At 45.9% G+C, this 15,966-nt stretch overlaps 1 long non-coding RNA gene across 1 annotated transcript; it reads left to right on the top strand.

The window, feature by feature from the left end:
• Positions 1-359: 359 nt before the first annotated feature.
• Positions 360-1,885, top strand: LOC146799076 (uncharacterized). The gene is made up of 2 exons (XR_014969233.1): positions 360-739; positions 1,451-1,885. It is a non-coding gene; the product is annotated as an uncharacterized LOC146799076 (long non-coding RNA).
• Positions 1,886-15,966: the final 14,081 nt, after the last annotated feature.

Here is a 15,966-nt window from a genome sequence, read left to right as displayed (position 1 = left end):
CAGGAGTTCTACCAGATAGCTCGTTTCCCACATGTTTTGGGTTGTATTGATTGCACCCACGTTGCAATATGTCCCCCTGCAACACAGGAATATATATATAGAAATAGGAAATGTTACCATTCCCTCAATATTCAGGTCGTTTGCAATGCCAAAAACATTATCACTGACATTGTTGCGCAATTTCCAGGGAGTGCACATGACTCTTATATCTTCAGGCAAAGTGGCATACACACCCGTCTTGTCAGGGGAGAATTTGGAGAGGGACATCTGCTTGGTAAATATGTGTTATAGTTTATCGCTGTCATTGTACGTATGTCAATGTGAAGCTGCCACTGACTCTTTGCTCCATTACATGTAGGTGACAGCGCATACGCCTTGCGTAATTACCTAATGACGCCTTACCTCAATCCCACAACTGCCAATCAACAGAGGTACAATGCAGCACATATGTCGACAAGGAACATCATAGAGCGCACATTTGGGCTGTTGAAGAGCCGATTCAGATGTCTACATAAGACCGGTGGAGCACTGAAGTACAACCCTGAACAATGCTGCAAGATAGTAGCGGCATGTGCCATGCTGCACAACATAGCGACAAGGGGAGGAATGGACATCGAGGTGTCTGACAGCGATTCGGAGGATGGGAACCAGCAAGTGCCACAACACCATGCAGCACAAGGGGCAGGCGCAGCAGAAGGGCGTAGGAGAAGATTTGACATCACACAAAATTATTTCTGAGGTGAGTAATGATGACACAGAAACTGACTATTGCTATCAAAGTATTCTTTAATTAAATAAAATTGCCATGAGTGTTCAAGCACACTTGTAATCTGACCAGTGCAATGGACATAAGTGGTTTGCAAATGTCAATTCACTTGTCAGTCTGTGAAAAGTCAAATCCAAATAAATGGTTACGTCACCATAGTGGAATGCACTTGTACATGCCAGTCTAGCGCTTTTTCCCACGAACACCCAGACGCCTGTCAGACCCAGCATTGTCATCCGTTATGTTGGAAGCGGCGGGGGTACTGCTGCGTGTGTTGCGTCTTCCTGCAGTGCGGACTGGAACAGCCACACTACTTAGGCTTGAGCCACCCTCACTACCCTCTTCGGGCGTCGAATTGTTGGCCGCAATTGTGGAAGCATTTAGCAAATCAACTGCATTGGTGACCTGGTCCAGTGCTTTAGCCACATCGCCGCTCCAATGGCACATTTCAGTTTGCATGGTCACAGACCTACGCGCCAGCAGTGCAGTTGTCGTGGCCAATCTATTGTTTGATTTAGCAAACATTTTCAATTGCACCATTAGTTGACGATGCTGTCTCTTCTGGGATACATTTCCCTCATGCATCACCTTGCTCAGTTGCTGCACACTTTCTGACAGTACTGCTATGTTGCTAGCCATCTTGCCAACTTGCAATTGTACTAATCGTGTGTTTTTTGTCTGCAGGCGCTGCATACGGAGCATCTGTCCCTCAAGACCACCCCAGACATCACTTGGTTGCTCCTCCTGCTGTGTCCTGAGTGCTCTTCCTCTCCTACGCCGGGCTCTGTGATTAGTTCTGGGGACCTGTGGTTGTGTTTTTGTGATGGAAGTTGTCTGGCCATGGCTGCCACCTGGTGTTGCATCAGCCTCATCATCATCACACTCCATGGTGACTAGGGATGGAACAGTAGCCCTGCGTGACTTTGTTGGACGTGAGGGATTTATTTGCACCACAGGTGTGTCCATCTGTTCACCTGCGCTGGTGTCCTGCATGTCTGGGGAATCGCTATCCACATCTTCTACACGTTGCGCATCTGTGAGGTGAAACAGTGCAACACTGTATTATTTCATGTCTGTGATATTAATTGCACAGTAATAAATATCTGCCTTTGTAAATGATTTTATACTCTATTAAGCTTTTTTGGGTTGTTACTCTGAGATATGACATTTTAACTGCTTGACCTGACTACATCTCCCATAATGCCCCTCACCTACTGAACGCATTGTGTACTGGATGTTCAGGGTCTGCACTTGGGCTGTACTGTGGTCGAGTTCTACCTTTACATTTTGTAACACTAAGAAAACATACATTCATCTTACCTTCAGATGTGTTTGCTGCTCCGGACGTGTCCAGCTGGGTCACACCAACAACAGCTTCTGGCTGGATGGTGGATTCAATCAAGTCCTCCATGGGAGTGTTCCCAGTGTCTGTTGGTGTTCCCCCTCCTGTCTTCTTTGCCTCCTTCAGGCGGTCAGCTATGCGCACCTTAGCCCGACTGCGCAAGTCGTACCATCGTTTTTTGAGTTCTTCAATGGTGCGGTGTGTCACCCCAATGGCATTGACCCTGTTTTGGATCCGGAGCCAGATTTTCCTTTTCTCCTGCTCTGCCACTTTCAATGATGCCTTTCCAAACAGCTTGTCATGGCTGTGGACTACTCCCTCAATGAGGGTGTCAATTTCTTTTTCTGCAAATTTAATTTTGCGTTTCCTGCCTGTTTGGCTCTCCTCTGCTGTTTGTGAGGCTTCCATTTGATAGAAAAAGTTGTTCTTCTGTCTCTGTCACACTCCTGTTCAGCTCCCAGAGCCAGCTCCCTCCTCTCCCTGACACTGTGCACTGGAAATGAGGCTGGTGCTGCTCACTTCCTGGTTGTGATGTCATCAGGATGCATCAAAAAGCGACTTCGGTATTAGCGATTTCGCTAATTGCGAAATCGCTAATAGCGAGTTCGCAAATGCCGACATCGCAATTTATTTAGCGATTTTTAGCGATTCGCAATATTCTCGCAATGTTTTTGTTGCATCGTGTTTTGCGAGTCTTTATTTGCGAATCCTTACAATTCGCAAATAAGGACTCGCAAACTCTCTTTTTGATGCATGTGCCTGTATGTGCGGTATTTATAATCACTAGTACCATCGAATCAGGAAGAAACCATGTGGATTTGCCCTTATTCATCCAACCCTGATCAGTCAGTACCCCTCCTTGTTCCGACCATTTCTTTAATTCGTCCATAGTAGCATGTGTCTGTATGTCTTGTACATCCTTGGAAGGATCCCTAACTGTCATGGCTTTGGACAGTGATAGTATCTGTGATTTTGTCATGTCTAGTGGGGTCTGAGCTGTCTGTTTAGCTGTTCGGTCTGCCAGATCATTGCCTTGGGAAATGGTATCTGTGGCTCTAGTATGTGCTTTACATTTTAGGATAGCTATGGCTGTTGGTAAATGTATTGCTTCCAGTAGGGCTTGAATAAGGGGGCCATGCTGTATCTTGGCCCCATGAGAGGTCAAGAAACCTCTTTCTCGCCACAGAATCGGTGTAAATGTTTACTCTCAGGTGCTTAGCTCTTATGAACGCTTGTGTCAGGGCGATGAGCTCTGCTGCTTGTGCTGACAATATGTCTATTCTTTTAGTCTCTATTATTACAGTATCAGTAGTCACTGCATATGCTGTCACTAATTCTCCCGCCCCTGTCCTCATGCATGAGCCGTCAACTTATAGTGTTAGGTCGGGGTCTGGGAGTGCAACGTCTGTCAAGTCTTGTCTTGGTTTAGTCACGGTATGTATTACTTCAACACAGTCGTGTGGTGAAACGCTTTCTGTACGGGAGGGCAAAAGGGTAGCAGGATTCAGTATGTTGCATCGTCTGATCTCTATGTGTGGTTGAAATAACGTTGGCTCATAGCCTGTCAGTCTAGCTACAGTCAGGTGTTGTGTTTGTGTCCGGTTCAAGAGAACCTCTACTGCGTGTGGTACTTGTACTGTCAGAGGGTGGCCCAGCACTATCGAGTCACTTTGTCTTATGGCTAAGGCCGTTGCTGCAACTGATTTTAGGCACGCAGGCAAAGCCTGTGCTACTGGGTCTAATGTACTAGAAAAATAAGCACAGGGCTCGTGTTTTCCTGCATGATCTTGTGTTAGGACAGATAGTGCTGTTCCATCCCGCTCTGTCACAAAAAGCATAAACGATTTGTTGTAATCAGGGTTTGCTAAAACTGGTGCTTGACATAAAGCTCTCTTTAATTCTTCAAATGCCACAGTGTGTTCTTGTGTCCAAGGGAGGACTTTAGTAGAAGCTGTATTAGGGGCTTGGACTAATTCCCCTGAAAGATCACAATAAAACATGAGAAAAAGGGGAAAGCACCATACCTATTTCCTCGGCTTAATTTCTAAGGGGGCTAATTTCTAAGGGGCTTAATTTCTTAAGGGGCTAGCGGGAAGCGAACCTCCTCAGGGGCCAGCAGAAAGCCAATATTCTCCTCCTTCCCCCCCTTTTTGACAGGAGGAAATCTGAAACAGATTTCACTGCTGTCAAACACTATCAAACCCTGTGTCTTGTCAACACTATTAATCCCTGTGTGTAGCTACTGGGCGTAAGCAAAATTATAGGAGATACACAGCGTATTTGAAACGGCGAGAAATCCTTCAAATTAATGTACAAACCTCATTGTGTTAGCTCATAAGCTGGCCAAATGACATCTCATATGCAAATGTCCCTATTATGTGAACCTACACCAACCTGAAGTCAATATTAATGCTAGGAGGCCCTAATAGGAATGCTAAACTTCCTAAATATTCGGAAAACCAAGTTTAAGAACAGTTGTTAATGTTGATAATTAATAATTAATAATTTATCTGCTAAAGAAATCAGTCATTTTGCAATAATTTCCACCTATACAATAAATAGCCTAATTTAAAAACAAGTCAACTTTTGGGGCCACCACTTACAAGAATGAGCTTACTAAAGCAAACTTTAAAAAGGAAATCCTGTCAGATATTTTCTCATTACCCTAAATACCGAGCCTCATTTGTCACTCTGGGGTGGCAGTCCTTATCTAAAACAGGCCTTTCAAGAGTTAAGATGCGAGTGCACAGATCATAATCGTTCCTTAATGTCCAATCTGGAAACATATGACCGAGGCTGCCTGTCTATAAGAGAAAGGCAGTCATGTGATACATATTGTAGTCTTGCATAACTTTTTTCTTCTTTTATTCAACTCCAATACCAATTAGACATACACTGATAACATGTTGTCCGCTATTTTGACAGCATGATAAAGGTAATATCATGTCTGTGAAATTTAGTAATTGTGAACAAGTTCCAGCCAAGCGCAGCGCAAAGATATACGTCGTCACGTCCATCTCTGTAACGCCCAGGAGAACTTGTATTAATGCCAAACATACTGGTCAATACAACACAAAAACAAAACATATATAAAATACATATGCCAAGCCATCAGTATACCAAGCACAGAAAGCATAGACAATTACACTAACATATATAAATGAGCAGCGATGCGCAATTATAGTACCTACAGCTCAGAGGCGAACATTCTGGTCTGCTTAATTTGTCAGGCGTATAATCAATAATTGATTTACCTGCCCTCGACACCCCCAACTGGCAGTGTCAAGTCTGACACACAGGATCAGCAACAACAATCAAAAATGAAGAACACACGAACCTGTCTTTTATTTTATAAAAATGAGCTATGCATCTTTGTACACAATGTACCCTCATGTCCTAGTCGAAGATGCATCTCCCATCTTTCCTCACAGACCCGTAACCACTGGATCATTTATCCAATGCAACTGGTGGCTGCTTGTGGCCACAATTCAAAAATGTCTGAATTTGAAAATCGTTTTTATATAGGCACATAGCCCTTAAAATTCCAAGCAAGAGCAACATTTTACTTTCTGGCCAGAAGCAATATAACAATTGCTAAAAAATAAAACAAATCTTCTCCATAGACATTTCCTCGGGGCACTCGTTTTGCACAGAATAGAACAAGGGAATCTTTCTCGACTTACATTTCTCAGCTGCCCTGTCTTATCAGAGAAGTTAAAAATAGCCCCTCAGCGCGGCCTGAGCCTGGGCTGCCAGCCATCTTTTTTTGTTTTTCCTACTCCTGGCCCCCAAGGCTCTCCGGCTGCAGGCATTACACAGATGCGATGTCAGAGAAGCCTTCTAAGCAGTGCCTCTGTTCTGCTCCTCTCACCGGCCCCCACCTACACTGGCTACAAGGTCAGAATCTGTCTCCGATTTCTGTATCACATTCTGCTCTACACAGCCCCCACCTTCTCCTCACTCTGAAGCTGTCAAAGACAAAAAGACTACTCAATTCCATAAAAACTGCAATAATTCGCCCAATTGAAAAATTATTTTTATATACAATTTGCTCTCAGGGGGTCATAATCTTACCGTCTTGACCCAGCACATTGGCTCACTGGACCACCAAGAACACAAACCTGTATTCTTGAACAATTTGCAAATTCGAAATACCCACAATTCTTTTTTCAAGCTAAACTTTTCACTAATTATTTTTTCGTTAACACTTTGTACATTAGGGGTGTCATCAAATCACAGGTGTTGCTATTACCCTAGCTACACCCCTCTCAAGTCCCTTTTAACAACGTAATCAAATGTTGGACCATGAAAACACCAGCTATGCGCTGTTCGTTTGGTGGGAGGCTCAAGAACCTTTGGGCTACTATATCATTATTATATGTATCGTGGTACTTGCGGTGGCACTCTAACTGGACCTTCTACTGGGGCCACTCTTGCTAGGTCCTCTGAAAGGACGGGATAAATACCAGTAACGTCAGTATTTCTTTCTCTATCAGCCTGCGCTCATTTTACCTGCTCAACTTCCTCCTGCAACATCTTTTCCATGGCTTTTCCAGACTCCAGTCTACTTCTCTCTGCTTCGTGAAACACTTACTCTGTCCTCCTATGTGACTCCTTGCGCCAAAACTCAATGGCATCTTTCTGTTACTGTCTGGCTTTCTTTTTCCATAATTCTTCTTCTACTCTCATGATGCAATCTGCATCCCATGTCCCAACTGCGGGCCACCTCTGACTTTCGGCTAGATCCTTGGTGTAGTCCACCCATAAATCAAGAAATAATACGGCATCTAGGCCATGCTTATGGTACATAAAGTACCCTGGAGTGTCCCTAGGTGGAATGGGAACAGCTTCTTCGAGTACCCCTTTTCTCGTTTTGATCTGTCTTAATTTTGAAAAGAGCGGCATTTTTAGACCTTATTACTTGAACACACTTAATACAATAAACACAATAATGAACAATCATTCACACCACAATATGTAGAACGTATTAAAACATTTAACATTTAACAGTTAACGAACGATGATAACTAATAGGAAACTAGTTACTGACATAATACTAACACTAGAGAATACTGAATTATATGCAATACATACTAGATATACTGCTAAACAGTACAGATACACTGCTGAAACAGTGCAGACCGGATTTGTGTACCCAAACCCGTCTTGACCGGCACAACCTAATGTGCACGTCTAACTGCCTCCCCAGCAACGGTACTCACCGGGTAGCACGGAACGGAAGGCCTCGGAACTGAACTGGACTAGACCAAACTGGACTGGACTGGACTCGACTCGTGACTTGGATAATTCGGAACTTCGGAATCTGGTGGGCCTCTGTATACCTCGGACACAGCTCTCTCGCAGGTGGGCTCTGGGTAGGACAATCTGCGTTCCTCACCGCCTCGTATGGATGCCTGGTCGCAGTCTGTCCCCTTCGTTGGCCTGAGGGAGTTGGCGGGAAGACCCGCGACGTGCGCGCTTGAAGTCCGTCACGGCTATGGAAGGGGGCAAAACTGGACCTTCATCTCCGGCGTGTGGGGAAAGAGATGTAACTGTTCGGGCGCCATTATGTGGTAAATAAAATATTACGCTCTCAGAATTTTAAAATATAAATAAGATCATGCATAAAGCAAGAGGCTGAGTCTGTGGTATCAGGTTCATAAAGGGCTTTATTCCAATAACTCGAGTCAAAGGGAGAATATTACCATCACCAAAAAGGATCTGGAAAGGGACTCAAAAGTATTCTCAATATTCTCAAAACATTATTCACAGAGTACAGTATATATATATTTCTCAATTGTACGTAAGCAAAAGAGCAAGAGAGAATGAGATAAGAGCATGTGGGCGTGTAAGTAGGCGTGAAGGTGGGCGTCCATGTGGGCGTCCACTTGATGATAATGGGTAATTTGTCATGTGTGGGTGGATACCTGGAGGGGGTTGCGTGATCTGCTGGAATTGTACTGGAACTTTGCCTTACTTGTGCTCAACTCGAGCATGACGTGTAACTGACGTGGGGAGGGTTGCTATGCAACCGGACAAGTCTGGAAGTGAGGCCTTCAGTGAGTGAGGCCTTCAGTGTCAGGACGACCAGCACATCTTGTATTATCTGATATCCGATGTCTGGAGCAGGGACTGATTTGTGACATAGGTTGCTCATCACCAAGAGCCGATGTGGCATCTATTTCTTCATTTACTTCATTTACTGCAGAGGCCTTACATGGGGGCTATGGGCTTTTTACTGACGTGAGCTTTGCAATCTCACAAAGAGAGACAGTAGGGCTAGGCTCCCTCCTTGCAGATGGGTCGCGTTCATTCCTCCTTCACCAGGCAAGAATGTGGTTTCAGTAAGAGTAAGCAGATAACCGTGCTCAATACTGTCTCGGCACCTCGGTCGGGGCCCCTTTGGCTGAGGCCCAAGTGTGCAAGGCCAAGGATACGTAGCTGCAGCTTTCAGAGCGTTCTGAGGCATGAAACCTCTTTTCGGCTCTGGCTGAGCCATAAACATGGGCTTCATGAAAATGCAGGAAAACATGATGAAAAACGTGTAGGCCTCAATACAGATTTGTCGTTTCTCTCATGGGAGACTGGATGATGGCAGGCCACGTTATAGCATAAGCATCATGATAGAAAGGCCATGGAGGGGAAATACATAGGTTACATGTATGTGCACATAAGCGTTGGGGGGGGCACATGGGGACACATAGGCCTCATAGATTTTTATTTTCCTCAATGAGTCCTTCAGAATATGCCCCTAGGTGTCTTGCAACACACAAATGTTGCATCCTGAGACTTTAGGCATATGCAGCACTGAGGCACACTTTGCTGGGGCATTAAGGCTCCTAGTTTTCAAGCTAAGGACCGGCAGTGTTAGGTATGTGTGGGAATTCCAGATCTCCCCATCTGTGGGTGGGGGCGATGTTGTGTGTTGCTAAAAATACCGTGGATCAGGAATAGCGACAGACAAATTCTCGTGGTCAAGAATATCGATTTTAGGAAAGTAATTTCGATTTAAAAAATATCATTTAGGTGCCGATTCCGATCCTGTAACACCCGGGTACGAATGGTCGTACGGAGCGTTTTCTCCGTACGACTCGTACCCGGGAATTCCACCTTACAAACCAGCAAGTACGATTCTTACGGAAATAATATTGTACGGACCGTACATACGCGAGGATTGCGGTACGCCTGGGGTACGGTGCAGACATATGCGGGTGGGGGGGTACGCCTGGGGTACGGTGTGGACATATGTGGGTGGGGGGTACGCTTGGGGTACGGTGCGGACATACGCGGATGGGGGGTACGGTCTGTACATACGGGGGGTGGGGGGTACAGTCCGTACATACAGGGGTGGGGGTACGGTCCGTTCATACAGGGGGTGGGGTGTACGTGCGGATGTACGCGGGAGGGGTGGGAGGCTGGGGGGGCCGTACAAATTTCGCTTCGTATGGGGCCTTTTCCATGCGCTTGTGTTTTCGGACGGGCGGTACGGATCGTACTTGCGTGCTCGGACTTCAGTTTTATGATTTGTATGTAAAACTGTCCGGGGATGTGTCGTAGACTTTTCCCTGAGCGATTCGTATGTATTTTTCATGTACGAATCGTACTTTGCCGTTTGTACGGGACTTGTATGATTCGTACGTAAAAGAATACGGATACGAGTTGTACGGTAATTTGTTTTAACTGATCGGAATCTGCACCTTAATATCATTTGCAAAAATATAGTTGTTACAAATATCGAATTTGCATTAATGTTATACATTTAAGTATATATTTTATATGTGTGTGATGTTTGTTTTTTGTATAAGAATTGTATGTATTTTTATTATATGTGTTAAAATTTTAGTGGTTATTTTTTTTTTTTATTGAATTTTGCGTTTTTAGTTCCATAGCGGGTTGTGGGTTTATAGGGGAATAGGGTGGGAAGTAATTTAATTATGAAATGTATTAATTATTTTTAGTACTTATTACATTTTTTATTTGAAATTTGTGTTTTTAGTTCCATAGCGGGTTGGTTTATAGGGGAATAGGGTGGGAAGTGATTTAATTATATAAAATGTATTGAATAATTTTTATTTATTATTATTTGTTTAATTGTGATGTTATAGTGTTAAATGTGTACATTAATGTATTATTAATTATTTAATAATTAGTTGTTAATTAATTTAAATTAATTAATTAGTAATTAATAACTGTAATTGTGTAAATAATTTTAGGTGTGTGTTGTGGTGTTTATAGGTGTAAATGGTGGGAAGGGTGGGAAGTAATCAATTTTTTTATTGATGAATTATTAATTAGTTGTTAGTTAATTGAAATTAATTAATTAGTAATTAATTATGGTAATTGTGTAATTAATATTAGGTGTGTGTTGTGGATATTATAGTGTTAAAGAATGTGTACTCAATGAATGTTTATTATCTTTTTTATTACTTATATTTTTTAAATACATTATTAATAATGTTAATTATGGAAATAAATGTAAATAATAATGTTGAAGTCTTTTTTATTGGTGTGGTGTTATAGGATAGGAAATAAAATCAATACATTTATGTTTTAAATAATTTGTTTTCTAATATTTGCTCCTTTTAAATAAATATTTTTTATAAAAGTATTTAATTTATTTTGCATAATATTTGTATTTTTTTGTGATATGTAATTAACATTATAATATGGGTTCTTTTTATATGTTTAGTATATTTAAACATATATTTTTAAAATATTCTTTTTTTATTTTTAAGATTATTCAATTGTTTTCAATTGTTTAAACGGTATTAGTAATTTGTGTTTGTCTGATATCCAACACTTTCCCTACTGATGCACTCACTGGGTTGGGAATAGTAGTTTTTACCCCTCCGCTATCCAGCCTTTTCCCTACTGTTGCACTCATTGGAGTGGGAATAATAATTATTACCCCTCCGCTATCCAGCACTTTCCCTACTGTTGCAGTCTCTGGAGTGGGAATAGTAATTTTTACCCCTCCGCTATCCAATACTTTCCTTTCTGTTGTACTCACTGGAGTGGGAATAGTATTTTTTTCCCCTCCGCTATCCAATACTTTCCCTACTGTTGCACTCATTGGAGTGGAAATAGTAATTTTTACCCCTCCGCTATCCAAAACTTTCCCTACTGTTGCATTCAGTGGAGTGTGAATAGTAATTTTTATCCCTCTGCTATCCAGAGCTTTCCCTACTATTGCACTCACTGGAGTGGGAATAGTAATTTTTACCCTGCCACTATCCAGCACTTTCCCTGATGTTGCACTCACTGGAGTGGGAATAGTAATTTTACCCCTCCGCTATCCAGCACTTTCCCTACTGTTGCACTCACTGGAGTGGGAATAGTAATTTTTACCCCTCCGCTATCGAACACTTTCCCTACTGCTGCACACTTTGAAGTGGGAATAGTAATTTTCACCCCTTCGCTATCCAGCACTTTCCCTACTGTTGCAATCCCTAGAGTGGGAATAGTAATTTTTACCCCTTTGCTATCAATCAATCAATCAATCAATCAATCAATCAATCGATCAATCAGGGAATTGTAAGAGCACTACTCACCTGCAAGGGTCTCAAGGTGCCCGGGAGGGGGTGTGAGCAGCTCCGTTCAGTCGAAGAGCCAGGTCTTGGGTGTCTTCCTGAAGACTTTCAGGGAGGAGTGCGTCTGATGTCCATCGGGAGCGTGTTCCAGGTCATGGCCACGATGTAGGAGAAGGTTCTTCCGCCTGTTCTGGCTCTGCAGGTGCGCAGGGTTTCAGCGAGGTTAGTGGATCGGAGGTTTTTTTTTTTGTACGTGGAAGGAGATGAGGTATTGGGGTCCGGTGTTGTTGAGGCATTTGTAGGCGTGGCGAAGTATCTTGAAAGTGACTCTCTTCTCGACGGGGAGCCAGTGGAGGTCCCGTAGGTGTTGGCTGATGTGTTTGTGTCGAGGGATGCCGAGGACAAGTCTGGCTGCGGTGTTCTGCATTGTCTGGAGCTTGCGGAGTAGAGACTTGTTGATCCCGACGTAGAGGGCATTTCCGCAGTCCAGTCTGCTGGTCATGAGTGTGTGGATGACGGTCTTTCTTGACTCTGGGGGGATCCATTTGAAAGTCTTCCGGAGGATGCGGAGGGTGTTGAAGCAGCTGGAGGCGACGGCGTTAACCTGTCGGTTCATGGAGAGGGAGGAATCGAGTACGATACCGAGATTTTGGGCATTGTCCCTGGGTGTCAGGGGGCTGCTGAGAGCGGTGGGTCACCAGGTGTTGTTCCAAGCTGACGGGGAGGTTCTGAGGATGAGGACTTCTGTCTTCTCTAAGTTGAGCATCGGGCAGCTGTTGCTCATCCAGGATGCGACTCCCTGCATTCGTTTCTGGAAGTTGAGTCTGGTGGTGGTGGGGTCCTTGGTGAGGGAGAGGATGAGGTGGGTGTTGCCGGCGTAGGATACTATGCTGAGGCCATGCTGTCTGACGATGGTGACAAGGGGGCCATGTAGATGTTGAAGAGGGTTGGACTGAGCGATGATCCCTGGGGTACTCTGCAGTTCATTTGCGTGGGTTTGGAGAGTAAGGGTGGCAGTCTGATTCTTTGGGTTCTTCCAGAGAGAAAAGAGCGGATCCAGTTGAGGGCAGTTCCTTGAATGCCGGCGTCGTGGAGTTTGGCGGCGAGTGTGTGGTGGGAGACGGTAACGAATGCTGCTGAGAGGTCGAGCAGAATCAGGGCTGTGGTGTGTCCTTGGTCGAGGAGGGAGCGGATGTTGTCTGTGGTTGCTGTGGAATCCGGATTGGGAGGGATCAAGGATGGAGTTGTCTTTGATGAACCTTGTTAGTTGTGCGTTGACGGTCTCCTCAGCGACTTTTGCGGCGAAAGGGAGGAGTGAAATGGGCTGGTAGTTCTTTAGGTCCGTGGGATCTGCTGCGGGTTGCTTGAGCAGGGGTATGACTTCTGCACGTTTCCAGTCATCAGGCAAGGTGCTGGTCTTGAAAGTGGCTTTGATGGTGCTTCGTAATTCTGGCATGGTGGCGACTCTGTGGTAGATGTGCGGTGGGCAGGGGTCTGTGGGGGCCCCCATATGGATGCCTTTCATGATCGAGGCGGTCTCTTCGGTCGTGGCCAGTGTCCAGGTGGAAATGGTGGGCTGGCTGGCATTGCCAGTGGGGGGAGTGGCTGTGGAGTCAGGTGTCCAGTCTTTGAAGTTGTCGTAGAGGCTCTTGATTTTCAGAGCGAAGTAAGCTTCGAGCTTGTTGCAGAGGTCCTGGGAGGGGGTGATGTCCGTGGCTTTGCTGGGGGGCTTGGTGAATTCTTGGATGACGCTGAAGAGTTCCCTGGAGTTGCTGGAGTTGGTGAAGATTTTGTTTTTGATGAAGGTCCGTTTGGTGGTTCTGATGCGTTGGTGGTATTCTGTCATTGCGTTACTGTAGGTGGTGTGGTCTTCAGGCATTTTGCTGTTTCTCCAGTTCTTCTCGAGACGTCTGCACGTGCATCTGGCTTCTTGGAGGTCGGTGGTGAACCAGATGGCCTTCCTGGGGCGCTGTCTGTTGGAGTCGCCTAGGGGTGCGAGCTTGTCTGCGCAGTTGAGGATCTATTCATGCAGTCCCTTGGCTGCGATGTTGGCATCGGTTGTGGTGGTGGGAGTGTCGAAGTTGAGGGTGGAGTTGAGCTGATCCTCAGTGACTTTGCTCCAGTTCCTTCGTGGAGGGTGTGAAGCAGGTTTGGGTGGCTTGGGTTTGTCGACGAAGAAGTGTACACAGTGGTGGTCCATCCATGGGGGTTGCGTGGTGTGGCTGAAGTGGATGTTGTTTCCTCCTGCAAAGGCAGGGTCGAGGGTGTCCTCTACCTTGTGGGTGGGTGTGGTGACAAGCTGTTTCAGTCTGATGTTGGTGAGGTTGTCCAGGAGGGTGGTGGACTTGAGGTCGCTCGGGTTGTCAAGGTGGAAGTTCAGGTCTCCGATGAGTATGTGGTCACTGGAGGCGATGTCGTGGGGTGCAATGAGGTCAGTGATGGTGGTGGTGAAAGTGGCACGGGCCAGAGGGTCTGTAGGTAAGGGTGCCATGAAGTGTGGCTCTAGGGCTTGTCTGGACTTGGAAGTGCAGGTGTTCGGCGGTGGAGAAGGCGTCGCTCGAGGTGGAGAGGCGGAGGGAGCTTTTGTGTGCAATGGCTAGTCCTCCTCCTGGGTGGTTGGGGCGGTCCTTCCTCTAGATCTTGTATATGTCCGGGACGGCGATGGCAATGGCGGGGGTGGAGGAGGCATTGTTCCAGGTTGTGAAGGTCTGGCGGCAGTCGTGGCGGGAGAACTGGCCGTGGGTGGTGTTCAGCGTGGACAGCTGGCAGTTGTTTCTTTCAACGTTGAGTGTGAGGATTAGGGGTGGGCGGAATTTGCACAATTAACTTTCGCAAATTATCGCGAAAATGTTTAAAATTATCGCAAACAAGCAGAAATATCGCGAAAATGCGGAAGTTTTTTACCCGCATGTTCGCGAGATTTTCTGCATGGTTGCGGGTCGCCAACTTACCCATGTGGTTGCTTCTGGGCGCGGCCATCTTGTTTTGAGTTGTCTCGCGGTGCATGATCGCGAGAAGAAAGACATGATCGCGCGACGCATGACGTCACTGCGGGCGCGAACTGTCGCGAGACAGCACAAATGGCTAAAAACAATACAACATCTCATGGAGAACGCGACCGGATCAAGAAAACTTGTTGGCGAACGCAGGGATTCAGGTAAGGCGATCGCGCACGCGCGAGAATGTATTATTTTACAGCGCGAGCAAGAAACAAATTATCGCCAAGCTGCGGAAACCGGAAATTTTGACATTTTCCTGCTCTCCGTGGAACGCGAAAATGTCAAATTATCGCAATTTCCGCGAACGGAACGAAATTTTCACCCAGGCCTAGTGAGGATGGCAGCTGAGTCGTAGCAGTGAAGGGTTGGAGATCTAGGGTCCCTGGCGCTGGTCGCAGTCAGGGACGGGCAGAGACAGGCTTGCCTTTGGCGTGCCGGTGGCGTGGCCGTGCAGAGGCCTCCATTAAGAAGAGGTCAGGAAAGGGAGGGGCAGGTGGGAGACGGGAAACGTGAGCGTGAGAGAGAACGCGGAGCGGGAGGGGCTGTGGGGACAGCAGAGGCGGAAAGCGGTGGGAGGTAAGGGCTGGAAGCTCACAGGGTAGGCAGACACACAGCCCTATTCCAGAACAAAATAAGATAAAAATAAAAAGAGCCCTATCCCAACTAATAAAACAAAGTCAACCTGGCAAGCCTGGTTTTAGGAGAGAAAAACTGACAGCAGGAAGCGAGAGCATTCTGGGGCATAGAGCCGTGGTCTGAACAGGCTGCAAAGGCAGAGCACTGCCCGAGTGATCCACAGAGCTGCACGGTGGAGAGCAGGGACCCGGGAGGGTTTAGCTCGACTTCAGCGCTCAGCGGCCTCCATTAAGAAGAGGTCAGGGGAGGGCGGGGCAGCTGGGAGGCGGGAAACATGAGCGGGAGAGAGAACATGGGAGCGGGAGAGCCTGCGGGGGCAGCAGCAACGGGAAGCGGTAGGAGGCTAACGGCTGGAACACAGCCCTATCCCAGAACAAAATAAGAAAAAAATAAAAAGAGCCCTTTCTCAACTAATAAAACAAAGTCAACCTGGCAAAACCTGGCAAGCCTGGCTTTAGGAGAGAAAAACTGAAGACAGGAAGCGAGAGCAGTCTGGGGGCTAGAACCGTGGTCTGAACGAGTTGCAGAGGCAGAGCACTGCCCGAGTGATTCACGGAGCTTGGTGCTGGAGAGCACTTTCCTTACTGTTGCACTCTTTGGAGTGAGAACAATAATTTTTTCCCCTCCGCAATCCAATATTTTTCCTACTGTTGCACTCACTGGAGTTGGAAAATTACATTTAATTCTTCCGTT

This window comes from Triturus cristatus, chromosome 9 (genome assembly GCF_964204655.1).
Source record: "Triturus cristatus chromosome 9, aTriCri1.1, whole genome shotgun sequence".
NCBI lineage: Eukaryota > Metazoa > Chordata > Amphibia > Caudata > Salamandridae > Triturus > Triturus cristatus.
Note: the sequence above shows the minus strand (reverse complement) of the source record. Positions and strands in the feature narration are given on the sequence as shown.